The 10,591-nt window shown below is 43.3% G+C and overlaps 1 protein-coding gene across 3 annotated transcripts in view; it reads right to left on the minus strand.

The window, feature by feature from the left end:
- ARHGEF10 (Rho guanine nucleotide exchange factor 10) overlaps nt 1-10,241 on the minus strand; it is a 121,347-nt gene extending 111,106 nt beyond the window's left edge. The window contains exon 1 of one of the 3 annotated variants that reach the window (XM_074581661.1): nt 10,043-10,241. The gene's annotated coding sequence lies outside the window, so the exon portion shown is untranslated. The remainder of the gene's footprint in view (nt 1-10,042) is intronic. The other 2 variants (XM_074581659.1, XM_074581660.1) reach the window with 2 other exon arrangements.
- Nucleotides 10,242-10,591: the final 350 nt, after the last annotated feature.

Consider the following 10,591-nt stretch of genomic DNA (forward strand, 5'->3'; position numbering starts at 1 on the left):
CACTAATTCCCAGAGTGCTGGAATGAACAATCTATAAGCAGCAGCTAAGGTCTCTGGATTTGTCTAGTTTGGAGAAAAGGAGACTGAGGGGCGACCTCATTGCTCTCTACAGCTTCCTGAGGAGTGGACACAGAGAGGGAGGTGCTGAACTCTTCTTCCTGGTATCCAGGGACAGGACACATGGGAGTGGTTCCAACATTGAGTCAAGGAAGGTTCAGACTAGATATTAGGAAACATTTCTTTACTGAGAGGGTGACCAAACACTGGAACAGGCTTCCTAGACAGGTCATTGATGCCTCAAGCCTGGCAGTGTTTAAGAGGCATTTGGACAATGCCCTTAATACCATGCTTTAACTTTCAGTCAGCCCTGAAAGTAGTCAGGCAGTTGGACTAAATGATTGCCATAGGTCCCTTCCAACTGAAATATTCTACTCTAGTACTTCAAGTTTTCCACCAAGAGCGTTCACCTTCATCCATGAAAGCTGGTATGGAAGGAGGTGGAAGTCTGCAGTGTCCCACAGCAGACCTTACAATCTCAGAGCACTAACACCTTTATAATAAAGGCCGGTGACCTGGCATCCATGAGACAAATTCTGATTCCATGGGAAACAGCCGTTTTACCAAAAAAATGAGTCACCTTTATACTTGTACAAAGACTACAGAAGAAAGTCAGTGCTCCTCTCTGTGACTCAGTTTCCCCTCTCGTTACCTCCAGTAACTCCTTCTGAAGTCAGAAGGCAACAGAAACAGGACCAATGCAGACCCACCCAAGACAACAAGGCAGCACAGCGTTCATACCTGGTGGCACAGTACCCGTCCCCTGAGCACCCAAGAGGCACACGCAGCCAAGTTGTCCAGCTCTACCACCCTAAGAACTGTAAAGGTGACATTCCTTCTCGTTAAGGAGTATGCACTATAACCGCAGCGACATCAGGATTCTTCATTCTTAATGGCGCGGAAAGAATGAGCCAGTGAGCATTTTTTAATAGAAAATAGAAAAGATGAAACGAGGAGATTGATTTCCAAGGAACTGTAACTCACGGAGAAAGCTCAGTGCAGGCAAGCTACAAAGCAACTTCTCTGAGAAAACCTGAAAGCCTGAAAATTAAGTTATAAAAAATTTTTAAAAAACCCACAAACCTGTGAAGACAAAGCCCATGAATGTTTAAAATCCTCTTGTGTCCACATCACTTACTGAATATTGCTGCGTAATGCCTAATTGAGTCTTCTTCCACCTATAACTACAGAACTCCCGCTGGGAAGTAAATCTTGCTGAAATTTGATACATAGACTGTTTTGAGAGTGCAGAAAAGCAAGGAGAAAAAAGAATGTAGAAGAAAGAAGGTTAATTTCCTTTTTTTTTTTTTTTTTAAGTACCTTAAGATGACTCTGTTACACAGAAAAAATAAAAATGGATAGCAGAATTTGTTATCCATACAAGACTATTCCTAAGAAACACAGACTGTAGACTTTTTTGTTTTTTGAAAAAAAATGTTTTTATACTACAGTGGGAGTGAATGGAGCAGGCATTTATATTATGAAAGCTTACCATCACATGCTGTAAGCCATAGGAGGAGGCTGTATCAAGACTGGATCATTATTTCTTTTAATGTATATTTGGTTTTATTAATAGCTAACAGTTCTACACTGTACTAATTTTATTCTTAAATTTATCGAAGAAAATTACCTAAATCATAAGCAATGGAATAATAAGGAACTGCATAGGTTCAAGTAGAAAATAAATATGAAGCCCAGTTCCTGGCTCAGTTAAATCTGGGGAAATTCTACTACCAGCTGCAACACAAACAAGGTCAGATCCGCAGAGATGCACATTTTTCAGACTGCATGTAGAATCCACTTCCCCAAAAAATACTTCACTTCTTTTTCTGCCACCCTTTCTTGCACCAAGCAGTGTCCTGCTAAAAGCTAGAGAACAACACGGCAGCCAGCCCTGAAAGAGCAGCAATCTACAGAGACACCCTGAGAACATGGCTGAAGATTGGTATTCTGATTCTCCTTTTTAAAGGGTATTATTTACAACCTATTTACAACCTTCACACCTACAGCAGACTCCTGCCCAGTACATCACCTGCGGGAGAGCAAAAGAGGAAGAAAGCAAAGACTGCATTTGCAGATTTGTCTGAGGGCTCCGATCCACAGTGCAAGCAGAAAGCATTATGCATTTTTTAATATTTATATTCTTCCCCTCTAAGGGCAGATTATTCTTGCAAGGCAAAATACAGAATCACTGATTCATAGACCTGGTCAGGTTGGCAGGTATCTTAGGAGTCATGTAGTCCAACCTGCTGCTCAAAGCCAGGTCACCTATCAGGTGAGACCAGGCTGCTTTATCTGCTGGGATCCTGAAAACCTCCAAAGACAGAGACTGCACAACCCTGCCAGGCAACCTGTTCTCCTGCTTAGTTGTCCTCCTAGAGAAAAATATTGCCCTTATACCTGGTTAGAACCACCCTTACTTCAGTTTATGACCATTGCCTGTTGTCCTGCCACCTTCTTGATAACCTGCCAGCAGATGGGGGCAGGCTGCCATTAGGCCCCCATGAAGCATCTCTTCTCCAGGCTGGCCAAGTCCATGTCTCTCAGCCTCTCTCCTCCAGGGCAGTGCTGCAGCTCCCTGACACCGTGGTGGCCTCGTGCTGAACTTGCTCCAGTTTATCCACATCTTTCTCGAACTGGGGCGGGGAGGGGTGTGGACATAAAGCTGGATGCAATACCCTAGGTGTGGTCTGACAAGCCCTGAGTGAAGGGCAACCCTTCCCTTCGAAGGAGCTCTTCCTTCGCACGTGCACAACCTTGCCCTCATCCTTGCTGAATATCAGAAAGTTCCTGCCAGCCAGCTCCTCCAACCTGCTCAGGTCCCTCTGAATGCTAGCCCTGATGTCAAGCACATCCACTGCTCACCCCTAACCCCAGTTTGGCATCATCTGCAAACTTCGTGAACTAGGGCTGGTCGCCTCCCAAGTCACATATAACATTCAACAGGGCATGTCCTACAACAGACAGCTGGAGCACTCCACTGGTTACTAGCCTCCAGATAAGCCAACTAGCCACCTCCAAACCCAACTATCCCACCAGTTTTTCACCCATCTAGCAGTACACCCACCCTGAACATAATGACATTCTGTAAAAGACCTTGCTGAACTCAACACAAACATATGATTTTATTAAGCTCTGTAGCACTACACTTAATTTACAGACGGGAAAGACAAGACCTACAAATACTGAAGGACTGAAAGCGAGTATGGGTAAAAAAATTATTAAAACGAGCGAAGGCAACAGGTTCCCAAACACGCACGTAGGGCACCTGACTTTTAATGAATTAGCCTTTGCTCCTGCCTTTTGTGCCAGCAACTGTTTGAATACCCGAAGGAAAAAGAGGGGCATCACCCCAGGTTTTAGAGGCCATCCCAGCAGCACTCGAGTGTAGCATAAGAATTGCAAGCATCTAAAGAATTAAAAGTGCATGCTGGCATCACATACTTTTAGTCAGGACTGATTTGTTTGTTTGTTTTTGTGCCACACAAACTAGATGACTGTGTTGCTGGTTCAAGGCTACGGTCTTCCACGTCGCGCACCCAGGCAAAATAAAAATATATGAATACTAAGAGCATTTTTCAGGATTGCAATCAAATTTAGAGCAAATTAAGTAACTTCATCTGGTAAAGTAAACTTATTTCTGAAATTTCCTCTTTTAAACATAACCTAAATCAGTCCCTTCCAATATTGGAGATCAAGTATTAACCTTAATTGGAAACATCCTCAGGGAGATTTCTATTTTTAAGCCAGAAAAGATGCTTGCATGATGCATTACACTTCAATTGTGATGTAAATCTATGTATGGTTTAGTTGCATACATATTATTATAATACACATGTAATTAGAATTATGATGCAGAGAATTTATATTTTTTTATATATAAAAAATGCACCAAAATAGTAATTCACTCTAGTAATTCTGATCAGCCTCACATCTCACACGTAAAATACAGCATTTTTGTCACAGGGAAACTTCCCCCTCTTGAAAACCATTTTGATTCCACATCAAATCAAGTTCTTGGCTTCCAAAAAAAACCCCAAACACAAGAATCTTAGCTTCCAAAAAGAGAAAAATAAATAAATAAATGGGGGGGAGGGGAGGAGATATTTTTTATGGATACTGTCAACGAAGCATTTTTTTCTCCTCCAATTGTACTTAATCTGCACATCCACCCCAAAAGCAGAAAATACTGGTCAAACTTACACTAAATCCATGAGTCCTAGTTTTACCAAGCATAGGTTGTCTTTCAAGATACGGATGACAACTGATGAAAATTTCCATCAGAAGCTCTTTCCAATGATACAAGTGAAATGATACACTGACCTGAAGATTCAGTTCCTACCGCTTTCTGCAAACCTGGTCCTGACGGAGACACTTCTCCTAAACGTTTTCAATTTTGGGGTACTACCATCCTTGGAAAAGTAACCACACTGTTTCTCATCGAGGACAACCCATCACAGACAATGAATGAGATCTGACGGTTACAAAAGTGTCCAACTGAACAAATTTATTTCACCTGATGAATTATTAAGAATATAAATACAGACTCTTGCTCCTGTGTTTCTGAAAAAAATATTTGGAGCAAAATATGGAAATACATTTCTAATCATAAATTAGAGTCATAATGCACGCTCTAGAAAAATAAAATAACACAAACTTCATTGATTTGTTTTTTAAAACACCGAAATCTTATTCAAATAAATCAGAAATCAGGTAATGCAGCTGTTAAAACATCAGCTAAAGTAAGAAAGAAAAATAGTTATAGCACCTGCATGGAATAGCCCTTGTCTTCAAAACATGTATAATGGAAGGCAGTTTCCCGTGGAATTGTAAACTCTGTGTCTAGTCCTAACACGAGCAGTCTTCACTCTTTCCTTGATTTGCAAATGACTGAGTAGACCCCTTCCTTCTCCAGCTTCTTTAGTTCAAAAGCAAAGCTTTAAAGACTCAAATTAGCCAGCCCATGGTTTGCAACAGCAATGAATATTATGTATAAATTTCTAAAAGAATACCGAGGATGTGACACTGAATGCTTCAAAATGTTAAAAAATACAAAGTCAAGTGCCATAAGCTCAAGACTCACTGCGGTCCTAGCAGGAGACCTAGATATTGCTATTTACTTCCCAATAACTCAAGATCACATTTTACAGATGAGGAAATAATGTTAATGCTTTCTTGAAATTTCTAGATGTATATTCTGTAACTCTAAGGAGGGGAAAAAAATTCGTGTGATTTCCGTAATCTATTTGAAAGCATTTCTAGAAAAGAGATTACAGAACAGAAGTGAGTGTGAATGTTTGACCTTGAGCTTGGATCCTAATAGACTGTATTCACGGTTCAGTCCCAAGTAACAAGTATTGTACAGTACAGTAAGTCACTGGAACAGATTTTCACGAGATAATGCCCCTATTCAGCACCACGTAAGTAGAACAATTTATTTTGCTCTGGTGAACTGCTTCACCCACGCATTTGACATTAAGCTTCAGGCTTCCTGACTGAGCAGCGAACATGTAGGACATGAATCAATGATGTGCAGTTATGCACCACTTCCCACAGTCTTGCTGATTCAGGCAATTCAGAATAAACTATGAATCAAGTTTTTGATCTAAAAACACTAGTTCGAAAACATATTTTTCAAATCCTGTTTAGTATTACTTGTCATCATTCCCTTATAAACTACTTGTCCTTTTACAAGTCCCTGGTTTCAAAATAATCTGAAGTATTTTGATGCAACTAAAACTCAGATTCTCTACTGTAAGGAAACATCCAAGTGACTAAATTTCAAAAGATACTAATAATGCAGTAGTTTCCTTCCGCAGATATGTGGCAGACCTTGAGCCCCAAGATTCTGCTCTCCGCAAACCACATACGCACACAATGACATTACTGAGAAAGAGGTGCAAATAGAGTATTAGGACATAGTTGTATAGGTCCATAATAAGAATTTTCATTTATCTTGCTCATGTATCTCCCCTCCTCATCATAAAGAGCGCTTCCCCCTGATAACATGCCTGCAGTCTCCCAAAGTAATCCTCAGCCTTCAGTTTATGAATCCCTGATAATTTCCAAGCACCCAGGCTTACAGCTTTTCCACTCTTCAAACTAGTAGATTCAGAAACAAATTTACCAATGTTAACTTTCCACTAACAGACATAGTAACAAGAAAGACTCTGTACAAACAGGAACAGGAGTGGAAAAAAATACCTGTAACGAATGCTGATTTTGACAAAAGATCTTGGATATGAAAAATGCCTCGCTCGCTTTTGGAGAATATATACGAAATGAAAGACTAATTCATGCCGCTATCAATGAAGCCTCATTTATTGCCCTGTTGTAACATACAAAACGTTCAAAAAGTAAGACGTGCTTGACAATCGCGTTCAGTGTGTTTGATTTTACGCTGTAACTCCATAGGAAGTTTCTCTAAGGGACAACTGCTGCAATAGATATTCCACGTGAAGCATCCGAGGATAGTACAGAAATGCACTTGAGGCTCAAAAAACCATCAGGAAGCTGAACTTACGGAAAGACAGTTTCAAAAATGACCTTAATTTAGAGGCCATAAGACAATTGCCCGTGACATACCTTCTACGCTTCTAAACTAAAACTGTAAAATGGAAAGACATAATTAAAGAAAAAGAAAAAAGTAAAACGGAAGTCACTTTACAGAAGCAGAAAGAAAATTATCCCACATACGTAAAAATAAAAAAAATAAGTACTACACGCTGCTCATTTCTCCATCACATACAAAACTGAGAGCAATGTAGTATTATAGATGCATGAATAAACTGACTGCAGCTCTGCACAATATACGAATTTTAATCCAAAATTCTGAATCAAAATTACTCCTCCTCCTCCTGGATTGCAGGATTTCTTTCCTGGCTTCTTCAGAAATAGACTAAAGTTTGTAAATTTTCTACAACAGATTCTAAAAATAATCTCTACTTTATATAGAAGCAGTTAATAGACTTCCTGTTTTACCAATGAGTAATGCACTATTCCCAGTCACATTAAATTCCATGAACAATTATGAAGTTTGACAATAGCCCTCCAGGTTTTAGACAGGCTTGTTGTCTTCCTTCAAATGTTTATAAACTATGCACAGACTCCTAAACAGCTCAGAATCAACAGAGAAACTCCTCTGGTGTTGAGATTTTTTCATATCATATTTATTAATGTTAAGACTAAATACTCTCAACTGTAAAAGAAATGGAAAACAAAAGACAATCCCTCCCCAGCAGCAAGCAGCAGTGTCCCAGAAAAAAGAGGAAAAAAAAAAGAGTACATATAAAATAACAACCAAGAAAACAAACAGAAAAACAAAGAAAAAGCTCCGTTAAGAAGAGAAACTTAAATAGAAAGACATTAAAAAACTCCAAAAGCATTTAAAAAAAAGCTGTGATATCCAACATTAAAAACTCAGCCTACTCAAAACTAATCCTGTATCTTATGAAGTCTGGATTCTAGACATCTTAAAGACATGCTATACAGCTACTAGGTTTAGGATAATCAGAACCTTTTATATGCGACATACGACTAAAGTTAAGTGTTTAGACTTAGTGTTTCAACCCAGTGTAAGTCAGCACATTCCCACTGAAGATGCTGAAGATGCTGAGGTACCTAGACCCTCAATTTCAATCACAATAAAAAGGAGAATCTAAATACTATTCATGTAATAACGGGGATTTTTAAAGTTAATCTCAATACATGCTAAAGCTTGTTTCACAGAATTCTGCTCTGGGAAAGGATTGTCACAGTCTACTGATGAGCAAAACCGTATCCTACCTGCTGAGAGTAACCACAGCTCCTGGTCAGAAGAGGGCTCCTGCCCATGGGCACAGAGGGAGGCAACCGCCTCACCGGTACTCTGCTGTTCTCACCAGTGACCTGTCATAGCCAACAGCCCGAGACTTGCACATTTGGTCTCAGTATCTCAGAGCTGCGATGCCAGCCTGCACACACCCATCACGCAGCACTAGGGCTCCTCTCCACATCCTGTGGCGTATGGACTCACGAATCCCAAATACAGAGGATCCTGTCAGGTCCTGGCACTCATCAGGAGCTGATGGCCAGCACGTTCCTCAAGCACCTATCTGCTTCCACAATTCTTTGTCCCACCACATCTACCTGTGGGTATCAGCCACAAAAACTCCACGCACTGGACACACAGTGCCTGTCCCATCACAAGATACCTCTCACGTAGTAGGTCACGTCTCATGTACAACACCACAGGTAAGCTAAGAAATCTGTAGACTATATCATAAAAGTCTTGAAATCTCACTGCAAAGCCTTCAGAAATATCAGATTTCAAGGTATTGACTAAAGAACTACTGTTCACAACCAGATAAACACAGGTAACTAGTTCATGGGCTATAAGCCCGACAGTGGAAAAAAAAATAATAAAGACTAGATGGATTAAACAAAGCAAGTCAGACAGATTATCAAGATCAAGCAGGTCACCCAAATGAAAAGAATGAAGGGCCCATTGAAGAAAACAGCTGAAGAGCCAGAATCCCTGCCTGAATAATGGGCTTGCAGTTGTAGGCGCCCAACATATCCCTTGTTCAGGCAATAAATCCCCATCTCCTGAGCACCAACAGAAAATTTAAAAAATGTAATACTTCATTTCTACTGCAGAACAGATTGCTCACCAGGGCTCACTAAGCAGAGTAAAGGCTCTGGGAAAACATTTATTTTCTTTACAATAACGATAGTCACAAACATACATCAGTATATCCTCACTGTATTTATTCAGCATGAGACAGCTTTTAAACAGTCAGTCTTACTTATTTCCTGACTCATGCAAAAAAAAAAAAAACCACAAACACACAAAAAACCAAACCCTACATCTTTTTATGGTAACAGTTAAACTGCACAATTGAAAAAAAGAAGATATTTTTAATGCTGCAATTAAACAGCTGCAAACCTGCTAGCACAAGATAAAAGACAGATCTTAGTAGCTTTGGGGGGGAAAAAAAAAAAGGATTGAACAAATACTTGAATGAAAGAGGATGGAATTTTGAACGGATAAAATCTTTTTGGGGAAAAATGCGAGCACCACCTAAAGGCCTTTAAAATAAGCCTTTGCTATGGGCAAATTACTAATAGCTGTCTTTCCAAGCACGGGGTTCTGCCTGCTGATAAAGCTCACTTGCTCGCCCAGGTGAATGGCTGCCCAATCTTCTACAGCTGTTCTTGCCTTACCCTGTAAGAACAGGGCATCCTTCAAAAGTAACTACATGGGATCACCACGAGCAACTAACTATGTAACTCCTCCAATAGTTAAAGTGTTAATTGCAAAGAAACCAAAGACAGTTTTAAAACCTCCTTTGGAAAAAAAAAAAAAATACAGAAACGGACAGCAGTTACACGCCAAAATATTTTTCCTGTTTCAAGAAAGCCAATTTCATTGCAGATGCCAACTGCAGAGCTGGTGTTGAACACAGTTTTTAAGAAGGAAAGAAACTCCAGTCCCCCTGGGAGCTGGGATTTCCAATAGCCTTGTCCGCACCTGACGAGGCGGCGAGGGGCGCGGGAGCCGGGCAGCCGCCGGAGCCCAGGAACGGGAGGCGGCTCACACGACAGCAACACCCCGGCGAGAACCTTGAGGGGTGGGGGGCGGGGGGAGAAACTTCACCACGGATCAAGAGCTGGAAGTTTGGAAAAGAAGCAAACGCGCCTATTAACGATCCCTTGCACCCGCGTACGGCACCTCGCCAAGCCGCGTTACGCAGGCAGAACCTATTTAATAATACATTAAAAAAAATACACGGGTTATTCCTCTCTGCCACCGCGGCGGGCAGAGATTCCCGGTCGCCACCCGCTGCCCCGGAGGGACCCCCCGGCGCCCCGGGGACGGCGGGACGCGGGCAGGAGGGGTGTCTCCTCACGGAACACCGAGCCCAGCCTCCCAAAGACGAAACTTTCCGTGACTGAACGCCGGAGCGGGGACCCCGCCGGCTGCAACCGTGGCGGGAACACCCACCTCCTCCTCCTCCGCCGCCAAGAGCTCCGAGGCCGCCGCCCGGCCCGGCCCGCTCCGCCGGGACTCCGCTCCCCAGACACCTCGCTCACCCCCACACACACACACCGTCCCGGGGGCTGCCGCCGACCGAGCGCGCACTCGCCGCCGAGCGGAGCTCCCGAGTCCCAGCGGGGCGCCGCCCGCCCCCGCCGCCGTTACCGCCTCCCCGGGGCCGCCGCGCCCCGCCCGCTGCCGGGCCTTTCGGACAGCGCCCGCCGCCATTGGGGCAGCGCGAGGCCCCGCCGCCCGCCGGTTGGCGCAGCCGCCCGCCAGTCGCGGCGGGGCGGGGCTGGCGGCCGTCGCGCCCCATGTCACCTCCCCCCCCGCGCGGGACCCCCGCCGCATTCCTGCCGCCCCACGTGACACCGCCGGCGGGGCGGGGGCTGTCACCCCCGGGGGCTCCGGCGGGAACGGCTGCGCTCGTCGCTCGTCCTTCCCGTGCGGCGTTCCTGGCGGCATCACCGCAGACAGCGCTGGCCAAGGCGGCCGCTGGGAGCCCGTGTCACGCCG

Source organism: Larus michahellis, chromosome 3 (assembly GCF_964199755.1).
Source record: "Larus michahellis chromosome 3, bLarMic1.1, whole genome shotgun sequence".
In the NCBI taxonomy this organism is placed as follows: domain Eukaryota; kingdom Metazoa; phylum Chordata; class Aves; order Charadriiformes; family Laridae; genus Larus; species Larus michahellis.